Raw genomic sequence first — 25,257 nt, 5'->3', positions numbered from 1 at the left:
GGCTGACCCTGAGCTGGGCTCCAAATGCCTCAGCCACCAGACCTGCAGGTGGAGGCGCCAGCATCATCGTGACCCTTGCACGTCCCTGGAGGCTGCTACCCCCACTTCATCGGACCCCAGTCCTGACCCCAGGGTCCTGCAGCCTCACGAGTCCTCCTCCGAGGCCTGCAAGGACTGTCCTGCAGCCCTGCCTCCAGCCCCCATGCCCCCACCTGGGAGGCTCCTGGGACCAGACACCCCTGCCCCTCCTGCCCCACCATGTGCTCTTCTAATTTTCAAAATCTGCTCAGACTTTTTCTATTTAGTCAAGATTATTTTAGAATCATGTCATATTAAATTAAAACCTGCTTGGATTTTGAATCACATAGGTTAGACCTAGAAATAATTTTGGAAAGAATTCAATTTTTTCTGTTTTCCCATTTCCTTCTTTTCCTTAAAAACGATGGATTTTCTCCCCTGGTTGCTACTGTAATAAATGACCACACACTTAGTGCGTCAAAGTAACACAGACTTATTATTTATTATTGCACAGCTCAGGAGGCAGAGGCCTGAGGTGGTGGGCGGGGCTGGCTCCCCCGTTGGCTCCTCCCCTCTTCCGGCACCTGGAGACCCTGCTCCCGGGCTCGCGGCCCCTCCCCCAGCGTCCGTCTCCCCAGCCCTCCTGCTCTCTGACCCCTTCTCTGTCACCTCACTTCCCTTTTCTGACTCTCATCTCCCACCTCCCTCTCACGAGGACCCTTGTGTTGACCTTGGCCCACCCGCGTAACCCAGGACCGGCTTCCATCTCAAGACCCTTCACTTCATCACACCGGCGAAATCCTTTCCGTGTAAGGTCACACGCTCCCCGGTGCTGGGGATCGGAGGTGGCTTTGGGGGCCATTTTTCTGCCCACCACGCACGGCAGGCCTCTGGTGTTTTTCTTCCCTGTGTCTCAGGGAAGTTTTCTCACTTTCTTACCAACAAATCTCTTGATGACATAGAAACAATCCTGTCAAAAACGCACGTTTTCTGTCGCCAGAATGAAAGGCATTGGGGTTTCCCTCCCACCAGATGACGGCTGCCACCGAGGGAAGCTGTCGAGTTATCTGCACAGCTGTGCTCTCAGCAAGTTGGCAGAACTCTTTTATGAGTTCCCGTAGGTTTTCCTGAGTCTTCCTGGCGCATCACCGTTGCGCCGACAAATCACGGTCATCGTAACTTCTCTCCTGCAGTAACTGGCGCCTCTCGGACAGTTTCTGGTGTCGCCAGAGCGTCTGCAGTGGTGACGGGCCGTCTGAGGGTGTCTCTGGGGACTACCTGCTGGGGTCTGAGATTTCTCTGTAAGAGTCCGTGCTGGGTGCTGAGGTGGGTGAGGTTGGTGGGGCAGCGGCAGTGCCTGAGGGGCAGGGGCAGGCCCTGCTCCATGTGACCCCCGTCCCCCCAGGCCCCGCCTCCCGGGGGGCCGCCCTGGAGGCTGAACCCCACCCTGCTGAAGGACAGCTGAGCTGCTGCTCCCTCGGAGCTCACAGCCCCCCTGCCGGACTGTCCCTCGTCCTGTGCGGCCAGTGGTCCAGGGCGACGGTGGCGGGGGTCCCCCCATCACTCAGGGCTTCCGCGGTCGTCGTCATAACTGAGGCTCTAGGCGACGGACATTAAATATTTACATCGATATCGGGGGACAGATTAAACCGACGATGAAAGCAGTCTGGAGCCCAGCCCCGCTCTTTTGTTCGTGAGAGCATTTACGGAGGCCACGCGGGGTGAGCGCAGGCGCCGTCCTCGAGTCTTCCTCCCTGGTCACTCGTGCTCCAGGAGCGCCTCACTCCCTGCTGCCTTGCGCGGCCCGGAGGAGGGCGCGCTGCTCTGAGAGGCCGCCTGGCCCCTGGGGACCCCCTCCGCCCAGGTCTGCCCCAGCCTCTACCGCCCCCCCCCACAGTGGCGCCCCCCCCTGCCGTGGCCCAGCTGCCTGTGTCCTAGTGGCCCCAGGACCAGGAGGGTGCCGAGCGCAAGTCAGGTCCTCTGCTGGGCGGAGGGGGGATTTATGCCCATCATGACAGCAGAGGGTTTGACCCTCCATCAGACCCCCCCTTCTCCCACCCTGTCCCCAAGTGCTCCTCCACCAGGGTTCCCTCTGGGCTGGACCTGAGTGTGTGGCCGCAGTTCAGCCCAGACACCACGAACCAAACTGGGAAATCCTGCTTCTCGGAAACCCCTTCCCTCTTTCATCCCAATATTTTCCAAGCGTCTGCTGTGAGCTGGTTTCAGGATGAGAGACGGACAGGGGTGGCCCTTGCTCTGAGGACCCACAGTTGTGGAGTTGAAGGGTCAGGTGACATCAGAAGCTCCAGACCCCGTCTCAGCCTTGTGCACGGGGTGCCACGTGCTCAGGGCACGAGGGTCCTGGCGGGTGGGGTGACCAGCCCGGGTGGCATGGTGCTGTCCCCACTTTGAGGGTGAGCAGCAGAGGGTTCATGGTGTCGGGACAAGGTCACAGGGGTGGCTGCAGATGGGGCAGCCCCTGCTGTGACCTCAGGGCCGGGCCCCGATGCTCTGTCCCGTCCCCGCTTCTCTCTCTGAAGTCCCAGGAGGAGGGGCGGGTCTGCTCAGCGGCCGGTGACACCAGCGTGGGAAACCAGGGTCACAGTGAGTGACGCGGTCTTGTGCCTGCTCTGATCTATGACGGTTTTTGGTTTTTTGAGAGTAGAATGTGGCTTTGCTCCCACGACCGCAGACTGGTGGGCCTGAGAGGAGTCACCCGCTGCGTGCTGGTGGGCCCCTAGCTGGTTCCTGCGGCCTCTCACCCCGACCGACCGGAGCCCCTGCCTGTCGGCCCCACCCAGCCCTTCCCACCAGCCCCCACCCCCCAGGAACGGGTCAGCTCCACGTCCACGCCCGAGGCCAGTGGTGCCAGTCTGCCCCGTCCGGGCTTGAGGGAGGGGCCTTCTAGGGTGTCCCAGCTGAGCCGTGGGCGGTAGTCAGGGTGGGGCTCTGTTCTCTGGAAATTAAAGCATCGCTGACGTTAATGTAAACGTGCACACACAGCACACACATACACGCAGACATGCACACACACACGCACACACGCATGCGCTGATCTCCTCCAGGTGAGCATGGTGCCCAAGCTCTGCTCTTTTCCGATGGCCACGAGCCCCTGTGCCCAGAACACACACACAGGTGACGTGTCCCTGACGTGTTGGCCGAGGGGCCCCCGGGTGCTGGCGGAGGCGCCTGCCCCGAGCGGGTGGCAGGAGGACCGCGGTGGAGCTGTGATGAGCCCCACGAGGCGTGCCGCGCCTGCAGGACAGCGCCGGCAGGACAGCGCCTCTGCTCCGGCGGGTTTATAGTTTTCATTTGAGTTTCGTCGCTGTTGTATTTTGTCTGAGTTTAACTTCTAAATGTGTTTTGCTTTGAAAGTCACGTAGTTGAATATTCGCCCGTGAAAATAGGATTATAGGGCTGTGGTAAGACTGTTACCTGACAGCGGGGACGGGCGTCTGTGCCTCGTCCTTTGCTCCCCGCCCCCCGCCTGCGTTTGAAAGCAGCTTCCGCAGCCCGAGCCTCCGGCTGCGGGCAGCGAGCTAGGCCCAAGGCCACCGCCTGTTCTGTAACTAGTCTCACTGGGCTGCAGCCACCTTGGGACAGAGACCGCGTGGCTGGCTACGCCTGAAACGCTCGGTGTCTGGTCCTTAAGGAGAAGTCTGACCTCACCTCAGCTGGTTTTCTGAAGCTGCCGGACACCAGATCCACCAGAGAAATTCAAAACCAGGAAAACGGAAGACTGGTCCCGGGCCCTGATTCTGACTCAGGGTTAGGCGGGCGGAGAGCACGGGCTTCTCTACAAGCCCCCGGTGGTCCCCACGCTGCTCTGGTCCCTGCGGGGCTGGGGGTGGCCCCTCGGCCGTGGGGAGGCAGTGCCCACAGGGCGGGGGCGCCACAGCCCCACCGTCACCGCGCCACGGCCCATCTCGGACCCACCGGGGTCCCCTGCCCCCGGGTCCGCCCTGTTTCCCGAGGGGCCGGCTCTGCCGTCGTGTGAGCAGCTGAAATACCGGATTCATAGCTTTGTCCCCTAACACAGAGGCAACCGACCACTCCCCGAGTCACAAGGACGCGTGTTTAAAACACTTTCTCCCGTACGTGGCGGTTTAATTAGACATTGTCAGGACATCTGGGGGTGAAGACACGTCATTTATTTGCTTTTCTCTTACACAGAAAAAGGATGCATCCCAAGAAAGCAAAACATATTTATTTGGTAGAATGAATCAGATTTTCTTTGGACAACAGACGCTTCTGCTTCTGCAGAGTCTGGACACAAAGCCGACACCAAGGGGCTGCGCCTGGCCTGCGGGGACCCCTGGCCACTCCCGCCCGCTCTCAGGATGGCCCAGCACGCAGGCACCGGCTCTCCAGGCCCTCATGGACATCAACGTGGACGTAGAATCCCTGAGAGATGAGGATGGAGGCACCACTGGGAGGAGAGAGGCCAAGGCGTGGGAAGGATGGCTGTGGCTCAGGAAAGCGATCGCCAGGCCCTTCCTGCCACGGACGCTGGAACCATCCACCACGGAGACAGACGTGCCGGCTCCCAGAGAGAATCAGTGACGTCAGCTGTGGGAAGAGGCACCTCTGTGAGAAGAACCTGTAGCCGGATGTCGGCGGGACCGTCGGTCCCTTGAGAGGGAGAGGCTCTGAGACTGCAGTGGCGTCCGGCCGGGAAGGCTGGGGAGCAGGAGGGGCACCGCCCAGGACAGAGGACGCAGGGCACCCCCAGCAGCACGCCCCTGGGCTCCAGGGCTGAGACTAGCCCTGTGGGTGGGGCAGAAGTCTGCCCCTGAGCTGGGCTGCCGTGGGCCCCAGGGGATCCTGGTCTGTGCTGGGGACTGCAGGAGACATTGCGAGGGCAGACCTGCTGAGCCCCACCCCTGCTCTGGGGACACTGGCACCGTGTGGTGACAGCCGACAGTGGGGAGCCAAATGCACCCGTTTTGGAGCCCGGAGCCGCCTGGACCCCCAGCTGGCAGAGGCCTCTTCTGGGCGGGACCCCTGGGTGCCCCAACAACCCTGGCTGGTGGTCCCTGCGGCGTCCCGCCCATGTCGGGGAGGCCACGCCTGATGTGTCCAAAAAGAGATACTTGTTTCAAAACAATATTCATGTAAAAGAAACATGCAAGTTGACGCTGCTGGAGAGGACAGGTCCCCGTGACGGGAGGGGGTCACCGGGCTTCTCACTGCTTCTGGGCGTCTTGCCCGGGGCTACGGGGGCCTGGGCATCTGTTCGGGCCCAGGGACCTTTCGCAGCTGCCCGGGTCCCATCGGTGAGGCCTTGCTCGCGTTCGCTCATTGCTGGCTGCACAGAGGGCCACCCCGCGGCCTCTGCTCCTGGGACTCTGAGCCGCGGACCAGGGGAGGCGTCCTGCGAGCGGCACGCGGCAGGGCCCCCGCACGTGCGGGCTGGCTGGGCGGGTGGAATCTCATTCAGCTTTCCTGGTTCCGGCCTCCATGGTGAGCCTTCACGGCCAGGGCAGGGCTCCCCCTCTGCCGCAGCTTCCGCGTGGGTCACGTCTCAGTAACGTCCGGCCTCCGTGGGGACCTGGATTTCCTCCCCGCCTTGGCCCGTCACCCTCTCGTCCACGCGGCCCTTCGGGCTTGTGAGGCCGGGACCTGACGCCTCTGTCCTTGTCCGGGACCCGGTCCCCCTGGGATGGGGCGCCTCCAACCACCTCTGGCCCCCAGGGCTCTACCCGCAGGGCGCCTGCTTTCCTGCCTCATGGGGCTCCCGAGTGACCCCCTGAGGAGGCCCTGGCAGGGGTCAGTCCAGCTCCTCGGCCTTCTGGGCTGTCCCCCGTCCGGCTCTGCTGTCCCCCGCGCCGCGCAGAGCCTGGCCCGAGTGAGCGCCCGGAGAACCGGGCTGAGTGAGGCATGTGCAGAGCGCCCCCTGCCAGGGGCTCCCTCCCCACACCCCTGCAGGGGCGTCTGCCGGTGTTGCACAGGGACAGTGCAGGGCCCGGCCTGGGGCCCACCGCTGTGCTTGGCCAGTAGCCCCGGCTCTTCCTCAGGCCAGGACCGGGGTCCCCACCTTTCCCGAAGATCGGCAGGCTCCTGAAGGCTCCTTCAAGCCACAGACACCATGGGGAGCTTGATGACGGGGAGGGGGTGCTTCTGGTGGGTGAGCCCCCAAGCAGCGCTCTCAGGACTGAAAGAGCAGACTCGGCAGAACTGGGGTTCAGAGTGTGGGCGCCCCGCTCCCAGGGCCCCAGGCAGGGAGGGGCTGGCGAGTCTGTGCCCCCCGGGCTGCTTGGAGCCGCTGGGAGCCGCGCACGAGCCTGTCCCCCCAGGTCCCGTGGACCCCGCCTGGCACGGCCAGATGCCACGACGCTTCTGCTGGGGATCGGTGAATTCTCACTCATTTCCCCAAACAGTACCAAGGTCTGTCTTCTTAAAGCACAAACACAAACACAGTGCGTTCACCATTTACATCATTTCCTTAATGGTGGGAAACGTTCTCTGGCCACTTGTCTGGAACTGCGAGCAATTAGCAAACAGCACGTTTCATCTCAGAAACAAGGACTGTTAGCGGGCGCCGCAAACGTCGGGTGGCGGGTAATTAAACTAGGGAAACGCACTGGTTTCTTTGCTAGTCGGTGGCTGTGAGAACGCGCCTGCTCGTGTCAGACCCTCCCGTGGAGCCGCGGTGACGGAGGCAGATGCCGGCCCACAAGCCTGCACCTCCCGGGCCTGGGGCGACCGAGGACTCCCGCTCGTTCTGCTGTTTCTCGTGTGAAAGCCCGACTTTCGGCTGCACTTGTCTGAGAAGGACGGGATGGTGAGGGGCTGTGACGGCGCCACCAAGGGGGTGTCACATCGGGTCCACAGGGGAGCTCCCCGGGTACCGTGTGTGTGACTGTGTGTGTGTTGTGAACCTGTGTGTTCTATTTGTGCAAGTCTGTGTGGTCTATGCCTACATATGTGTTACGAGTCTGTGCACATGTGAGTGTGTGCAGTGTGGTGTGTGTGTCTGTCTGTGGTGTGTGGTGTGCTCTGCACTGAAACAGCGACGGCACCGAGTGCTGGCGAGGACGCTGAGAAGCTGGCCCCTCATGCGTGTGCGTGCACACACACACCACACACACACACCACATGCACCATGCACATGTCATGCACACACATCACACACATGCACACACACGCCCTGCATTTTCCCCAGTTTCCTCATGTGTCAGTGGTCCCCACGTCTTCCTGTTTGGGGTCTCCGGCTCCCTATCGGCCCCTCCCCTGGCTCCCCAGAGCTTCCAATTAGTCCCGACAGAGAGTGATCAGCACACAGGTCCTCCAGGAGACGAGTCCTAAGGGTCAGCTCTGCCTGACTTATCTGTGGTGCGTGTGTGTGCACACTGTGCTCTGAGCTGGCGGCGGCTCCTTTGGAGAATGTGCCCCACGTGGGGACGGATGCGTCACCCCGGCGGGTGGCAGCGGCTACAGGTGAGCTGCACACAGAGGGAGGTGTGGCGCCCCAGCACAGGGAGCACACGGCCTGAGGACAGAGACTCTGCACTCGGAGCCTGTCATCCTGGGGGCAGCAGCCCGGTCACTTTTGCGGGAAGGAGGCTCTGGACGGCGGTCCTGTCCTTGGGTGGGAGGGGTAGGTGGCCTTCCCCGAGCATCACACTCTTAGGAAAAGTGTAAATGCGTTGTTTCTGGAACATGCAGGTGGGCCCAGTCGTCCGAGCCGGATCCTGGGGTGACCAGGGTGGGGGAGTGTGGAGCATCTGAGGCAAGGAGCCGGCGGCGGTGGCTGTGACCTGACGGGGACACGGAGCGGGGGCGGGGACATGGGGCAGGGGAGGGGAGCTGCACTCAGAGCCCCTCCCGATCCCCTTAGCATTGTGGGTGCTGTTCCCGGGTCTGCAAGACCCCCAGTGCCAGAGCCTCAAGGCCATCGGAACTGAGAAACCACAGTTAATACAACCAACATTAAAAACATGAAGATCCAAAACTGTGACACGCTCAGGGGTCCGTTGCTCTGACTTACACCCAGGGGTGTGCACACCTCTGCCTGATGGGGCGCCCAGGGCCGGGGCCGCCTCTGGGAAGGGCCGGATGCTGGATGGGGGAGGCCTACGTTTTGTGATGTCTGCTCTTGGGCTGTTCAGACGGGTCAGAAAGCCGTGCGCACACGGGGTAAATATGCCAGAAGGCATGGGCGGGGGCTGAGCCTGCCTTTGCCGGACCCGCGCCGCCCGAGACGTGCCTCCCGCGGCCTCGGAGACGTCGAACTGCCCGGCTTCCCCCACACAGCTGTCAGACAGCCAGGCGGGGCTGGTTACAGCGCCTGGGTCTTAGGGCCTGGATGGGACAATTATTGAGCGTCCGACCTTATCCTGAACTGGGCACTTGACCGACACCAGCTCATTTCATGTTAGAATGGCCCCTGGAAAGCTCCGTGGGGCAGGTTCGCAGGTGGAGGCGGGCGCCGGGTCAGGGAGGCTCCTCCAGGTCAGGGAGAGGGGACAGGCGGCTGTGTGGTCCCAGTGATGCCCCAGGCGGCCGTAGTCCCACCTCAGGGCTGGTGGCAAAACTGCGGGGCCAAGCGCCCGTCTCAGGGGTCGGGGGCCGCCCCCTGCAAGCTCGCCGGCCCTTCCGTGTGGAGGTGGTGGCACCGCGCCAGCCTCGGGTCTGGCGGGAGACAGTCCATCACTGGGGCCCACGGGGTCTTCTCGGGTTTCACGCGCCTGTTTCCTAACTGGACTGATTTAGGGCTGAGGACACGGCTGACCCTCCCCCCGAGCCCGGGTGGCTGGGCAGCAGAGCTCGCGCTCTTAATCATAAAACCAGGGAGACCTCAGCCCACTCCCGCCTCACTGAGCCCGAAACGACCACGGTGAAAAATGCTCTGACTCCTTGTGGAAATAATTCATGAAAGTTCAAAAAACCTCCTCGTGGTGCTCTCTACGCTTTCCATTTTGTGTGACAGGGGACAAAAGAGGACCTCCGTTCTGCACAGCCACCCGTCCATTACCCCTAAGGTCTCAGCAGACTTGTCTGAAAGATCGGGGGAGACACAGCTGCCCTCGGGTACACAAAGCCCCACCCCAGGCAGTGTCCTCTCCAGTGTCATTGACCTGACAGCCAAGGACGATTTCGTTAGGAGACGACATCAGATTCTGAGGCTGTGAACTCCTGCGTTCACGGAGAACTCATTAAAACAGACAAGTGGGGGAGAAAGTGAAGAAAAACGTCCGTTCACAAGGCAAGTGCCGCTGGTGTGGCGAGCACGGCGTGGTGTGGGACTGTGGTCTCCCGGGACACGCTCGAGCGGGGGCCGGGGAAGGTCAGGGGCAGGGCCGGCAGGCGGGCATTCGAGGGCCCGGTGGGGCGACAGCCCTCCGCCTGGTGCCTCCTCCCACGTAGGTTAGATGTGACGCGGCTTCTCGGGTGGCGGTCCTGCCCGCATCCTCGGGAAGACGGTGCTGCTCCCTGTGGGACGTGACTGTCCACACGGTCCCTAGGGTCTCATGGAGCACAGTTTGTATCTGTGGGGTCACGTCCTCCCTGATGTCCTTCTACTGTGAAATAACTCAGTGCCTGTGGTGCAGGGTCACGGCCCCCAAAGGCCCCCACGTCTGGGCCGTGGGAGCCTCTGAGTGTGTTCGTTTCCATGGCAGGTGGGTGAGGCGGTCCAGCAGCAGGTAGGAGGCTGGTCCTGGACCGTCTAGGTGGGCCCCACGTCTGCGACACAAGGGTCCTGAACAGGAGAAGAGGAAACCGGCAGGAAGGGCTGCAGAGATGCTGCGGGAGGACTCGCTGCCTTTAGCGATGGCACCACCAGCCACAGGCTGCAGGCACCTGTAGAAACTGGAGGACGGGAGGGAGCCTCTGCAGGGACCACAGCTCTGCTGACGCCATGGGCTGCATCCAGGGAGTCCAGCTTGGGACTTCCACCTACAGAAGAGTGAGCTAATCGATGGTTGACATCTTACACCACCAGGCCGTGGTCACTTGTCACAGTAGCCACAGGAAGGGCCAGGCTGCCCTTGGCAGGAAGTTCTCCTTTCAACATGGTGAGTCTGCACCCTCGACATGGAAGCCCCTCCAAGAGTCTGGTCCCGACGGAAATGCTTCCTGCCATGGCCCCTCTTCTGTCAGAGCTTCTCCTTTTTCCATGTTCTCTTGTTGGATCAGAGGAGGGGGAGGCTTAGGGCTAGCATGGCTCTGGCTTAACGGGGCACGTGTCAAGGGGCAGCCGATGGCCTGGGGTGGCTTCCTCACCCGGGACCCAAGGAAGTTTTCAAAGCACGTCAGTCTTCTGCTGTACGTGCAGCAGTATTGCAGCACATTTATTTTCTGGGCAGGGGCCATGAGATCCTCAGAGGGGCCTCCGTCATGACAGGATGCCCCCCCCAGGGCAGGGGGACAGGGAAAGACATTCAGAAGTAAGCAACCTGGGCTGAGGGAGCGTGCGGTGGGGGCGAGGGCCCCAGGGAACAGCTCGTGCACAGAGACAGCGCTGTTTGGAGGAGCGCTGCCCAAGGACCCCTCCCACAGGCAGGGCTGCCTGAGGATGAGTGAGGAAGGCCATGGGACTTCCCCATGGTGTCACCCCCCTTCCCCAGACCCACACTTGTGGGTGACTAGCCAGATGGCCCTGGAGGACCACCCTCAGAGGACACATCCCTTTTGAGAGACAAAAGGGGGAGGTCACAAGAGAAAGGTAACAGAGAAAAGTGAAAATGAAATTTTATGACCATATTAAAAAAAGATTAGCATTTCAATGACTGAGAAATAAAGCAGAAGCCCAAGGGGATGCCTGGCCGGGCTCTGGAGCAAACAGAGGAGGGGTAGCCGGGGACCTGTGACCCAAGAAAGGCAGGAGAAGGATCAGGCTTGAGGTCTACACCGGGGACAGGGCAATGACCAGTGCTGGGAGCGCTGGGGTGCTGCTGCCCGAGCCTGCAGCTGCCCTGAGTCCTGTCTGGGGAGGTGGAAGGAGGCAGCATGGCCCGGGGCCAAATCACCCTTGAGTCGTCTCAATTCTGCAGTGTCCCCAGCATCCCTGCGAGAGGGAGGCCCTAAGACTGTGACTCGAAACCCGTTTCCAGCTCAGGGCACTGTGAGACTGGAGAGCGAGCACAAAGACAATAAGAGAGAGGGAAGAAAATTGAAGTAGAAATAGAAACAAAAATGAAAATGAATCCAAATAAAAACGGCAAACACACGAGGAAAACTCATCACGAAAGACACCGAACAAACTAAACAACTGTCTATAGCCTCCCTGGAGAAAAAGTGCAATTAGAACTGATTCTAACTGGAAACTTGAAAAATTACTAACTTACATTAAAATACTCAAGATTTGAATAAAGACCAGGCAAGACACAGGCAAAGGGATATTAGTACATTGGAAGGCAGTGCTGTAGAATTCTCCAGAAAGCAGCACGGGTAGAGACGGGGGCACGGAGCTTCCAACATGTGGTTACCACTGGTTCCAGAAGAGTGGGGTGAAGTGAACAGAGGAGAAACGATATGAGAAACGGCAATTTTCCAGAATTGAGAAGAACATGATTTCTCATGTTGAAAGTGTGCATTAAATGTTGGACAGGACAAATCAAATTATACTCAGTTGCATCTGGGTAAAATTTTGATTAAAACCCCCACAAAGGTATAGAGAATACCTTAAAAACTAATAGGGAACAAACAGGATAAGAATCAGAATCAGTTGGGCAGCAGTTTCTCCTCTCACGGGCAGAGCAGCTGTTAGACGACAATGCAGATATTATCAGCAATGAGCTAAGGGTCAGTAACTACTGACTCGGAATCCTAAACCCTGTGATGTGTCACTCACGGGTAGAGACAAAGTTAGAGACTTTTAAAGATAGCTGCATCAAATTAAAAAACTACATAAAACTAGAGGGAAAAAAGACATTTTCAGCCCTGCAAAGATTGAAGGACTTGATTACCCATAGATCCTTGTTGAAAGAACTACCGAAGTGTGTGTTTCAGCAGGAAGAAAAGCGAAGCCACATGGAAGCCTGGAGATGCAAGAAATAATAGGGAACAAAGACCCTGGCAGAGCACGCAGGTGAACTTTAATTAACTAGTAAATAATAATAACAATGGTAATAAATTGTTTTCTTTTGCAGAAAAAAGTTGTGGACAAAAATAAGTAGAAAAATTACATGTGGAAGAGAGTAATGGTAGGGAGCTCGTGACGTGATCACTGTCTTCTCAGGGCTAGAAGGAAAATGCTTAGTAACTTCAGACTTTGCTAGAAAACTTGCGGTCAAATTTTCATGTTAAAATTTAAAAGAACCCTCTCTTCCTCCAAATGATACAAGACTATATAAGTTTACAGAAGTTTTTTTTAACAAAAATCTAAAACAATGCATAAATTTTATCCTATACCAACTTTGCATACAACACAGGAGAGAAAGCCACCCCACTCATTTCATCATTCTCATCTGTCCTCGAGGTGAAAGCGCAGGTAGAGAGACACAATTATAAAGAAGAGAAGGTGCATCAGCCACATCTGCAGACACAGACACCGAAAGTCACAAAACACCAGCAGAACACATCTAGCGGCGGACGTAGACGGCGACGCACTTTGACCAGGTAGGATTATTAGCTAGCTCCTCGTCAGGGACTCTGTCCACGTTACTCACACGTTAAAGAATGGGGGAAAAGTGAATACCATTCAATGGCTACAGAAAGGCATTTGAAGAAATTGTTACTCATCTGTGCTAAGAAATTTTAACAGATTACGAATAAAATGGAATTTTCTTAACCTGATAAATACAGAAAACACATTCGATGTTGAAATTCCAGAAGCATTCCCATCAAAGTCAGAAGTAGAACGAGAATGTGTTCTATTTGATTTGGCCTCATGCTCGCGATCTTAGCCACTGCAGAAAGTCATGAAGAATAGGTGATTCATAAGACTGGGGCGTCAGGAGCTCAGTTACAGTTATTAGAAGATGACATGATGAAACATTCAAGAGACCCTACATACATTAAAGCTGGGAAGATTGGCCAGCAAAGTCCCCAGACACAGGATCAACATCCAGAGCTCAACAGACTCCTGCCCACTGACAATAAGCAACTAAGACGAGTAACAGAAGAAAGGCTGCCACCACCACCACAGCACAGCCCACAGAGCTCCCAGGAATCGGTCCAATGAAAGGCAACCATTGTCCCTTATAACAGAAAATCGTAAAGAAACATGAATATTAAAATACTATTGAAGACATAAAAGAAGGCACACACACGGAGAGATATGTCTTGTTTACTGACACAACATGAAGACGATAGTTCTCGACTGTATTTATACAATCAATGCAATTAATACCAAACTCCAAGTGATATTTTTAATGACACTTGACCACTGACTCCAAAGTGTATCTGAATGATGAAAAGCTAACAGCAGCCAAGGCAGACCTGAAGGAGAATGGGGGCGAGGTGGGAGATTGGCTGTACAAAGTACTAAGATGTGTTCTAGTGTCCTGATAATTACAAGTGTGTGTCTGCGCACTTGAGGGCTTGTAGACGCATGGACAGAGGGCAGAGCTCAGGGACAGACCTCGTCACGTGGGGGAACTGGCGCTGCTGGGTTTGCTGGGGGAGGACGGGCTGGGCAGCCGGGTAGGCACGTGGAAATACAGATGTCGGGAGACAGGACCCAAACTAGAGACGCTTTAAAGGCTGAAATGTGAAGAGCAGGACTTTACAACTTCCAGGAAATAAAAACAACGGATACTGTTTTTACGACTTTGCGATCTGGAAGGGTTTCTTAAATAGGGCAGAAAAGGCATAAACTTTGATGAAAATGGTCATGAACTCCAGAGGCTCTGACTCAGCGGCTCCTTCGTGCCGGACGCTGCGAAAGCACCTGACAAACGCCAGCCGCTTTGCCCTCGGCAGCCCCAGCGGCAGGGGCTGTGGCTATCGCAGCCCTTTGCGGAGGTGGAAAGCGGGGGGCAGAGTCTGTCTGAGGAGTGAGTAGTCGGAAGGGCCACGTTCCCCGGGTGCGCAGATCTGGATGCGTCTTCCGATCGCTGGGCTCTAACCTGGATCATAACGAGTGGAACGAACACGCTTCCAAGCAGCCCTTCTGCTCAACATGGACGTCGTAGAGGTCGATGTGCTTGTGCCGGGAGGCACGCAGCTAAAAATAAATGAGTGCTGACTGCACTGCGAACAATCAGCCCACGAGAACACCTAGAAAAGCATGGCAGGGAAGGGCCAGCAGCCGGTCAGCAAATGCCGAGGCCCCCCAGAAGCAGAGGAAGGGCTGCAAAGTGAAGCAGCAACGTGATGGCATCTCCCTCCCGCGGAGCCCGGGGAAATGAAGGCATCTGGGGAGAACCGCAGTGCGGGCTTCAACCCGGCGCCCGCGTTTCCGAGGTGAATCGGGCAGGAGGGGCCCGCCCCAGCCTCACTCTCCTCGGGAAGCACCTGGAGGGGGTCTCACCTGTGAATCCGGAGGCACAAGCAAGACTGTTCGATGGAGGGTTTTCCTGACAAGGGAAAACTGGGAAAGCCTCAGAATAAGAACATGGACAAGGCGTCTCTGGGACATTCCCACGCGGCGCTCCCGGCGGGAGTCAAGGCAAGCGAACGAGGGCGGGCCGCGTGCGGGCGGGCGGACGCGCCGCAGGAGCAGCGCTGAGAGGGGACGCGGTCAGTGGAAGTCGTATGGCCGTGCTATTTGCCTGAAGCTTGAGATCACGGAAGATTTCCATTTGCTACTTCGGGGCACATACAGAACAAGTGAAAATACATAAGTGTGTGTGGGAAAGCCACCCACAAAATGCATGGGAGGTGCACCACCAGGGGTGGGAGGAGAGACAGAGGGAGAAAGAGGGAGAGGGAGACGGAGACAAAGAGAGAGACAGAGAGAGAGAGAGACAGAGACAGAGAGAGACAGAGAGAGAGAGTGAGAGAGGGAGAGAGGGAGGGGGAAGTGAGTTCACAAAGAGGCGGGAGGCTCAGCTGGGGTTCCCACTGTGTCCCGATGTCAGGTTTTCTTTAAAGTCTGATGCTGATGAGGCAGGGCGTGAGATCTGTTGAAGCTAACTATCACGACTCCCTGTGTGTTTGAAATATTTTAGTATAAAAATTAAGCCACAGTACTTTTAAAAAACAAGGTATCTGTAGTGGTTTCTGGGGACCATTTTGAGAGCAGGCTACGTGGGGCTGCGTGGGCATCCTGATGGAAAGAAGTGACAGAAAGGGGGACTGTGGCCAGCTAAGTAAGGCCCCCCAAAGATATCCATGTCCCAATCCCTGAAACCTGTGAGTAAGTCACCCTGTGTGGAAAAAGGGACTTTGCAGGTGTGATTATGTTAAGATCTGAATAAGGGGTCTGCAACATGGTGGAAAATGTTGTTCCCAGCATCAGACCCCTCACAAGAAGGCCGCTGGCCGCTATCCACAGGCAAGACTCCTTGGTGGAAACCCAGAACCCGAGCGTGAGGCTAAAGCAGCCCCTCGACCCCAGAGAACTGAGACGGCATGTGTTAGAAGGGCAAGGGGAGGGGCTTCACTCTGACCACACCACCCCTCCCCCAGGGCCCCCAGAGGGTCCTCCTGGAGCTGTGGTTTCTCCATTGGGAAAAAGAGTGAAAAGGAAAGGATGCTAATTCACAATGTAAAAATTATGAATATGTAAAACTCGCTGGTAAAGGTGAATGTACACTCAAGGTCAGATTCTCTAATATTGTCATGGTGATGCATAGAGCATTTTCAATTCCTATTTAAAAGTTAAAAAACAAATGTATTAAAAATAACTATAATGGCAATGAATTTTCATTGGCTGCACAATATAAAAACGATGTAAATTGTAACATCCATGACCTAAAGTGCGAGGAGAGGAGACATAAATGTGTAGGGTCTCTGCACGCTATCGAAATTAAGTTATTATCAGCTGAAGACAGGCTGTTATGACTGTAAGATATTGTATGTAAGGCTTATGGGCCTTACCCACACAAGGGAAAACTTGCAGCACACATAAAAAATTAAAATAAAGGAATCAAAGCATGTTACCGCAAAGAGTCACCAGCTCACAAAGAAAGACAGCAGGAGAGGAAGGAGGGAGCAAAGGACCTACAGAGCTGCCGGAACACGGTGAAGGGAACGGCAACAGGAAGTCCTCACCCATCAGTTATCACCTCCAGTGTAAATGGGTTAAATTCTCCAATCAAACAACAGAGGAGCTGAATAAATGAAACTCAAGGTCCAATGCTGTGCTGCCTACAAGAGACTCACGTCAGCTTTAAGGACACCCATGGGATTGAAATGAAGGGATGGAAAAAATATTTCAAGAAAATGGTAACAAAGAAAGCAGGCTTACTGTGCTTCTGTCAGGCAAAATAGACTGTTAAGTGAAAAACAGTCACGAGAGACAAAGAAGTTCATTATATAAGGACAGAGGGGTCAATTCATCAAGAAGATGTAACAATTGTAAATACTTATGCGCCCAACATAGGAGCAACTTAATACGTAAAGCAAATACTTACAGAGCTGAGAGGAGAAATAAACAGCAATACGATCGTAGTAGGGGCTCTTACTGCCCCACGCTCAACAACGGGTAGATCCTCCGGACAGAAAATCCATCAAGAACCAGCAGATCACAGCACAGACGAAACAGACCTAGCAGACGCGCACGGACACCCAGCCGACAGCGGCAGGAGACGCGCAACCAAGTGCGCAGAGGACGCTCTCCAGGGCAGGGTTGTGTCAGTGCACAGAGCACGTCTCTAAATTCAGGAAGGTTGAAATCATATCAAACATCTTTCTGGCCACAATGATACAAAACTAGACATTAATGACAAGAAGAAAACTGGAAGTTTCACAAAGAAGTTGAGATTAAGCAACATACAGCTGAACAACTGATCAGTCAGAAAAGAAAGGAAAAGAGAATAAAAAACACCTCGAGACAAATGAAAGTGGAAATTCTACACAGCGAAACCTGTGGGGCGCGGCACAAGCCTCTCTGGGGGAAGGTTATGGCGATCAATGCCTGCACTGAGGAGAAGGAAAGGTCTGAAATGAGCAGCCTAAAGTGACACCTCAAGGAACTAGGAAGAAAGGACCAACTAAGGGCAAAGCGAGCAGAAGGCGAGCGCAGAGAGGAATGGAACAGAGAGCAGCGATGTGACACGACAGACCAATGAAACGCAGCAGGTTTTAAAACACGCGAACAGCATCGACCAACTTCTAGCCAGACGAACCCAGGAAAAAGACAAAGATGCAAGTAAATGGATTTATGAATGAGAAGAGCTGTGACAACCGATGCCACAGAAACGCAAAGGATCCTGAGCGACTGTGAGTGGTTATGTGCCGGCAAGCTGAACAACCTAGAAGGAACGCGTAAAGTCCTCGAAGCGTGTGCCCTGACTAGACTGAGTCAGGAAGAAGCAGAAAATCTGAACAGGCCGGCCATGGCGAAGGCGACGGAATCCGCGATCGGAGCGCTCTCAGCAAAGGGAAGTCCAGGACGGGAGGGTTTCACTGAGTTCGACCAAACATTCGACGGAGGATTAATACCAATCCTTCTCAGACTTCTCCCTCAGAATCGAAGAAGTGGGAACACTTCCAGGCGCATTTTGTGAGGCCAGCGTGATCCTGAAACCAACGTCAGGCAAACACACTCAAAGAAAGGGAACTGCAGGCCAGCGTCCCCGATGAGTACAGACGCACAGGTTCTGAACAAAACACCGGCAAACTGAACACAATGGCCCAGACCAGACATCGTGATCAGGGGCAGTAATCTCTGGGATGCAAAGATAGTTCAACCTTTTCAAACCTGCCAGTGTGACTCACCACATTAACAAAATGAAAAACGAAAATCATATTGTCATCTCAATAGACGCAGAAAAAGCATTTGGCAAAATTCAACATTCTTGCATGATAAAAACTCTCAACAAACTGAGTGTAGAAGGGACACACCTCAACATAGGAGAAGCCACGTATGACAAGCTCACAGCTGACATACTCAGGGGTGAACCTGAGGGCTGCTCCTCTAAGGCCAGGAAAAGGCAGGGGTGCCCGCCCTCACCACTCCTGTTCAGCATGGTAGCGGAACCCCTAGCCAGAGCGACTGGGCAAGAAAAAGAAACAGAAGGCGTCTAAACTGGAGAGGGAGAGGCGAAGTTGTCTCTGCGGCTGACATGGCTTCATGGACAGGAAACTCTGAGGACTCTACCAAACACCTGTTAAAACTAACGAATTCAGAATCAATGTACAAAAGTCAGTTGCATTTCTACACACTAACAGTGAACTATCTGAAAAAAACATGAAGACATCAATCCCATTTGCAATATCATCAAAAACAATTCACTATGTAGGAATAAATTTAACCAAGGAGGTGAAGGATTTATGTATTTAAAACTGTAAGGCTTTGATGAAGGAAATTAAGAAGATGCAAATAAATGGAAAGCTATCCTGTGTCCATGGATTAGGGGAATTAATGTTGTTAAAATGCCCACACTGGCCAGAGTAATCAACAGAGTTAATGCAACACCCATCCAAATTCCAGCGGCACTTCTCGCAGACACGGAAGAAATCCCAAGATTCACATGAAGCCACAAAAGGTCGAGTGTAGTCAAAGCGGTTCTGAGAAAGAAGAACGAAGCTGGAGGCTCCACACTTCCTGACTTCAAACTGTGTTACAGAGCTGTGGTAGTCAGGAGTCCTGTCACAGCAACAGACACCAGGCTAACGGAACAGAGCCAAGGGCCCAGAAGCCAGTCCGCATGTGCGTGGCCGGCTAACACGTGGCGAGAGAGCCAAGGGCACACAGTGGAGAAAGGACGGTCTCCTCAATAAATGGCACTTGGAGTTGGGGAACACTGGCCATTAACATGCAAAACGGTGAAACTGGACCCTTGTATTACGCCACTCAGAAAAATTAGCTCAAAACGGATTAACGACTTGCATGTAAGGACTGACACGACAGAACGCCTAGAAGAAACCGTAGGAGAAAGCTCCTTGACGTCGGCCTTGGCAATGACCGTTTGGACATGACCCTAAAAGCACCAGCAGCAGAAGCAAAGGCCAGCAAGCGGGGAGACCGGCAGCGGAAGCAGAGCTCTGCCGGGCAGCCCGCGGAGGGGGCCAGGGGGCTGCAGACCTCACGTCTGGTAGGGGGTCACTTTCAAAATGTGTAGGGAACACATGCTCACCCTCAGCAGCAAAACCTCCACACAGTTAAATTAGGAAACGAGCAAATGACTTGTACAGACTTTTTTTTAAAGACGGCACAAATGGCCAACAGGTACATGGAAAGATGCTCAACATCACTGGTTACCAAGGAAAAGGAATCAAAACCACGATGAGACAGGACCCCACACCTGCTAGGACGGCCATCATCAGAAAGACAGGAGGTGCGAGGCCTGGCGAGGACGTGGGGATGAGGGAACCCTTGTGCTCTGCGGGTGGGAGTGTAAGTCGGCGCTGTCGGGATGGAAGCCTGCATGGGGAGTCTTCGAAGAACTAAAAGTAGACTCTCATGTGCTCTAGTCTACTTCTGGGTGGTTATCCAAGAGAGGTGGAATCAGCACAAAGAGACGCCTGCACGCCCGCCTTCCCTGCAGTGTCACTCGTAGCAGCCACGACGCAGAAGCAGCCTAACTGCCCACTGATGGGTGAAGGGACCAAGAAGATGTGAGACACACACATATAATGTATTAAAATACACACATAGTGGACATTCGCTGTAAAAAAGAAGAAAATTTTGCCATTTGGAACAACATGGATGAATCTTGAAGGCATTATGCTCAGTGAAGTAAGTCTGACAGAGAAAGGCAAATACTGTGAGCTCTCATGTGGCATCTAAAAACGCCAAACTCACAGAGACAGGAGGATGGTGGTGACCTGGGGTTGGGGGCAGGGGGTGGGGTCCAACCCCCAGCAATCAGGTGAACACGTCCTGGGGATCTGTGTGCAGCGTGGTGGCTGTCGTTGACAATGCTGCTGTGGGCTTGAAAGTTGCTAAGAGAGTATGTCTTAAACGTTCTTGTCAGACACACAGAGCAAGTGTGTGGGGTGATGGACGTGAGCCTCCCCTCACGGTGGTGAGCGGCCACAACCTACAGGCGCATCATGACCCTGCACACCTTAACCTTGCACAGCGTGGCATGGCAGTCACGTCTCAGCAAAGCTGGAGAAACACTACTCACAACGTTGTGTTGAAAGGTAAACGTTTTCTACTTTACACAAAATAAATAATCAACAGATTTCTTCTGATGGCACAGGGAACTCTGTTCAGTGTCTTGCAGTTACCTTTGATGAAGAGGAATATGACAAGGAACGTGGTGTGAATATGCATGACTGAGACATGGTGCTGGACACCGGAAACCGACACAACACTGTACACTGACTGCACTTCGAGAAAAAAGAATGCAACTCAAAAAAAGGTAAAAAGTGCTCAAGGAAACAGATACGTTTTAACCCAAAACTTACTGACACTGGCTTGTGAAGTAGAAGCTCTGCGACAGACATGGAAGGGGTGGCAACTGCTGCCAAGCAATTAGCTCGGCAAGAGCACCGGATTCCCCTCCGCCCCAGGGAGCCTTGAAAGGGGAGGTGGTCCTGGCGCCTCCAGCCGGGCCCAGCGCCATCGCAGCGCTCTTGTTCGGAGGAGTTATGACGAGGTCAGAGAGGAAGAAGCGGGGAGAAGTCGGGGAGGGGCACGGAGGCCTGGCTGCGGGCGAAGTCCCGGGGGAGGGGCAGGGACACAGGGACGCAGGGACGCGGCCGGGCTGGGTGGACGCCTCTCTCCGTGAAAGCGCAACGTGAGGAAGCGCCTGTTGGGCCCCCATGAGGAGCCCTGGGATTGTTGTAGGATAACTGTTTACAAGCAGCTCAGTGCTGGTCTTTCAATCAAAATGCTCATAAGAAGTTAATGAGAAAGCCAAACGCCAGTGGAGGTGAGAAAGGCATGTGAACTGTACGCAAATCCCCAAAGCACACAGCGAGTTTCAACACACGAGTTCATTTAAGAAAGCCACTGTGTTTATCATTACTGTTAGTCCACATTCATAACAGAAGGTGCGGCCGGAACAGTTGTCTCCACAGGTTTGCAGAGAAGGAGGGCCGCGGGCCCGCAGGCTTCTGGGGAGCCGGGCTGACCCGAGGCCCCGGCGGCCCTCCTCCCCCCGAGCGCCCCCACCTCCACAGCTTCCACCAGGAACCCACTCCCCCGACGTGGGTGCCAACCCGCCGCCTCCTCAGATGGCCACCCAGTACCTCAGATGCTTAGGGTGACAGTAATGTCTGCACCGTCCGCGGGAGAGATTCGGATTTGAATTTACTGCCTTGTCCGGGGGCAGGGGGGCTTCAGAGGTTCCCACTTGGCCTCCCCATCATGGCCACGCTTACCCCGTCTCCAGGCGCAGAAGTCAAGGCCCAGTGAGGGCTCCGCACCTGTTGTAAGTGTGTCAACCCCTTCGTTCGTCTGGAGCCAGGGGCACGACCACTGGGTGGGTTTGGGGGCCCAGTGGACACAAGGAAATCCAGCCTGAGTTGGACCCCATTTGCCATCTGACTCCCATAGGCCCCCTTGTAATTTGAGGACCACAAATGCCTCCATGTTCCTCCCTGTTCATCTGCAGGAACTCAGGCACTGTGTGTGGTGTTCTCTTCTCCCTGGCGAGCAGTTGTCTGAGCAAATGAGGAGGATCCAGGGCCCTTGTGTGGGACCTTGCTCTGGTGTCCCCGGGCCCTTCCTCCCGGGCCAAAGATTGTGGCTTTTTAGTTCTGACCCTTTGGGTCACACAGCGCAGCCCCCACAGGCTGACCCCGCTCCAGCTCCGGGTGAGGCGGGGAGCTCGGCGGCCCTGCACGTGGTCCCCCTTCTCCTCTCTGCAGAGCTGGGTCCCCGGGAAGCACCCTGGGGGAAAGGTCATCTCCACTCCAGCTTCCAGGGACGCCTCTGTGACACCTGCTCTCACAGACACAGGAAGGGGCTCACCTCAGGTGGGCTTCTGAGCCCAGGATCCCGGGACCTGTAATTACTTAAGGATGTGCTCCCAGGAACCGTAGTGGGAGGCAGGCAAGGGTGTCCCTTCAGCGCAGCCCGGGCTGGACCTGACCCTGCGGTCGGCTCTGGAGGTCGCATCCCCCTCGGAGCCTGTCCCGTCTCCGGGCGCGGAAGCCACAGGCAGCCAGGGCTGGGGTCTCCACACCTGCCGGTTGGTCGTTGGCTGGGGGAGGGGAGGGGGTTAAGCTGCAGACACTCTGCTAGGTGCCTGGGGAGGGATGCATGCCCGGGGCGAGGGCCTTCCACGCAGAGCTGGTGAAGCTCTTCTTGGGGCAGGGCGCTGGCAGGCGTGCGGGTCCCCCCGAGAGGTTAGGAGCCGCTGCCGGGGTTCTGCCGCTGAGCCGCTCCCAGGTTTGCCCGGTTAGGGAAGAGCAGGACCCGGCGCCCCCGCGGGAAGGCGGACCTCGGGGAAGGGAAGCAGTCCTGGCGGGGAGCCTCGGTGAGCCTGTGTCTGGAAAGCAGCTTTCCCTCACCGAGACTGCGCCAAGCATCTCACGCTGCCCAGAGACCCACAGTCAAGGCTCGACCCCAGCGCGGGACAGTTCAGCTGAAAGGTTTGTCCTGGTTAATGCAGCTCAGCGTCGCCCAGGTGGTCGTGCGTGGCAGCAGGTGGGGAACGGCCAGCACTTTGCTTGTCTCCTTGGAAACCATCCCCAACTCTGTCTCCACAGAAGCAGCGACGGGTGCTGGCAGGCGGTGGTGGCATGGCTGGTTCGGGGCGGGGGGCGGGGGCCCAGCTCAGCTCTGCGCCCAGGTGATTTTCCCCGTTATTGGCCCTCTGTCCACGTCGGGTAAACTTGCCTTTGCTAAGATCCGCATCAGGACTGTGTGTGCAACGGCTTTGCCTCCTTCTAGTGTCTCCTGGGGGCCTGGGCCGGATGGGGCCTGTGATCGGAGCGGTGATGACCTCGCAGCCTCGAGGAGGACAGACCTGAGGAGGCTGTGCCCGAGCGCAGGAAGGCCACGCTGGCCTGGCCACGTCCCCTCCGCGAACAACACGCCACGACCCAGGCCCGGGGTCCGGCCACGCCGGCTGGTGCCGACACCCACTTCTTTTTTCTTTTTTCACACCTTTATTGTGGTGTGGTTCCTGTGCAGCAAACTGCACATACTTCAGACGTACAGTGTGATGCATTTTGATAGACGGAGACACCCAGGAAACCACCACCGCCGTCACGTTCGCTAGCATTTCCATCAGTCCGCGAGAGGGCAAGTTTCTGGGTTCCCAGTTTATCCCTTCCCACCCCCTTTGCCCCGGTAACCATAAGCTTGTCTCCTATGTCTGTGAGTCTGCTTCTGTTTTCATAAATAAGTTCATTTGTGTCCTTTTTTTTTAGATTCCACATATAAGTGAAATCATATGGTATTTTTCTTTCTGTTTCTGGCTCACTTCACTCAGAATGAGGATCTCCAGGACCATCCATGTTGCTGCAAATGGCATTGTTTTATTCTACTTAAGGCTGAATAGTGTTCCGTTGTATAAATATACCACAGCTTCTTTATCCAGTATTTGTCGATGACGTTTGGGTTGCTTCCATGTCTGGGCTCTTGTAAATAGTGCTGCTGTGGACACTGGGGGGCATGTGTCTTTTTGAGTTATGTTTTTCTCCACATGTACGCCCTGCAGTGGGATGGCTGGATCATGGGGTAAGTTTATTTTTATTTTCTTAAGGAACCTCCATGCTGTTCTCATAGTGGCTGCACCAAACTGCATTCCCACCAGCAGTGGGGGCGTCTCCCTTTTCCCCACACCCTCTCCAGCATTTGTCATTTGTGGACTTTTGAATGATGGCCATTCTGGCTGGTGTGAGGTGACACCTCACTGTGGTTCTGACTTGCATTTCCCTGACAATTAGTGATACTGAGCATCTTGTCCTGTGCTTGTCGGCCGTCTGTCTGTCTGTCTTCTTTGGGGAGATGTCTATTTAGGTCTTCTGCCCATTTTCTGATTGGGTTGCTTGTTTTTTTTGATATTAAGATGTATGAGCTGAGTGTATATTTCGGAAATTAGTCCCTTGTCACACAGGCACCCACTTGACCGTCCCCGGGACTTCGGGCAGCGGACGATGACTTCGAAGGCAGAAGTACGGCTGGTTGAAAATTTCCATCATTGGCGAGTGAGATCTGATTGTCCCCCAGGATGATTTTTGGAATCTGGATGGAAGCCTTTCCAAGCCGGCTGCAACAGTCCGGCCTCCGGGGAACCTGCTGAGCCCCACTGTCATTCCAGACCCTACAGCAGAGCCCGCCACCCTGCACAAGCGAAGTGACATCTCCAGCACAAGGGTGCCACTTTTCAGAGCTGTGTTGGGAAGTGTGGTCGTGAGAGACGCTGAGTGGGCGCAGGTGCCTGACATGGTCCCCTGCAGCTGGGCCTCGGGGAGGACGAAGTGGCAGCTGTCACGCAGAGAAGGTCTAGGTGAGAGCTGGTGTGGGAATCGTGACGCCTGCATCCAGGAGGTCAGGAGAACAACTGATTAAAAGAGCCAGTCGAACAGCCGCCGCGCCCAACACCCAGCTGGGAAACAGCTGCGCCAACACCCTCAGGGGCGCCGAAGTCCTGCTGGGAGGTCACTGGCCCGCTTGGGACGCGTACACACAGCTCAGCCCGAAGGCCTGGGTTCCCTGCAGGACCCCGGTTGCTCCTGAGGGCAGCGGCTGTGATCACACGTAGACTCGTGTTTGCAGAAATCGACTTCGTTTTCTCCGAGTGCTAAAACATGTCAGGGACTTGTGAGAGGCGCAGCCTGGGGGCTGGCGCTCTCCCCGCCGGTGCGGGCGCCTGGCCTGCCCTGAGTCCGGGTGGGGCCGCGGGCATTAGCGCCCCGCGTTTGCGGAACGACGGGGTCAGGAGGGCGACTGCGTGGTGGGCGGGGCCTGGGCCCAGGAGGAGGAGGAGTGAGCAAGGGGCTTGCAGACGGAGCTGTGGGGAGGAGTTCAGAGGCTGGACTCTCGGGGGCGGAGGAGCGGTGGTGGAGGAGGGGTCGCGGTCTCAGGGCACAGGCCCAGCCGGAGCCAGGGCTGGGTGTCCGATCTCGGCAGGGGCGCTTTCCTCCAGGTCCCAAGCCCCAGCGTAGTGCTTCTCCCCAGCTGCACATTAGAACCACCCAAGGGACCTACAAGCCCTATGCTCGGCCTGTTCCAGACCATTAAGTCAGGGCGGCTGAGGGTGGCACGGTTCTCCCCGCGGGACCCACCTTAGCTCAGGTGTTTTCAGATCTCAGGTGACCACACTGTGGGGCCAAGGC

This window comes from Vicugna pacos, chromosome 11 (assembly GCF_048564905.1).
Source record: "Vicugna pacos chromosome 11, VicPac4, whole genome shotgun sequence".
In the NCBI taxonomy this organism is placed as follows: Eukaryota; Metazoa; Chordata; class Mammalia; order Artiodactyla; family Camelidae; genus Vicugna; species Vicugna pacos.
The sequence above is the reverse complement of the archived record's forward strand: the minus strand, read 5'-3'. Positions refer to the sequence as shown.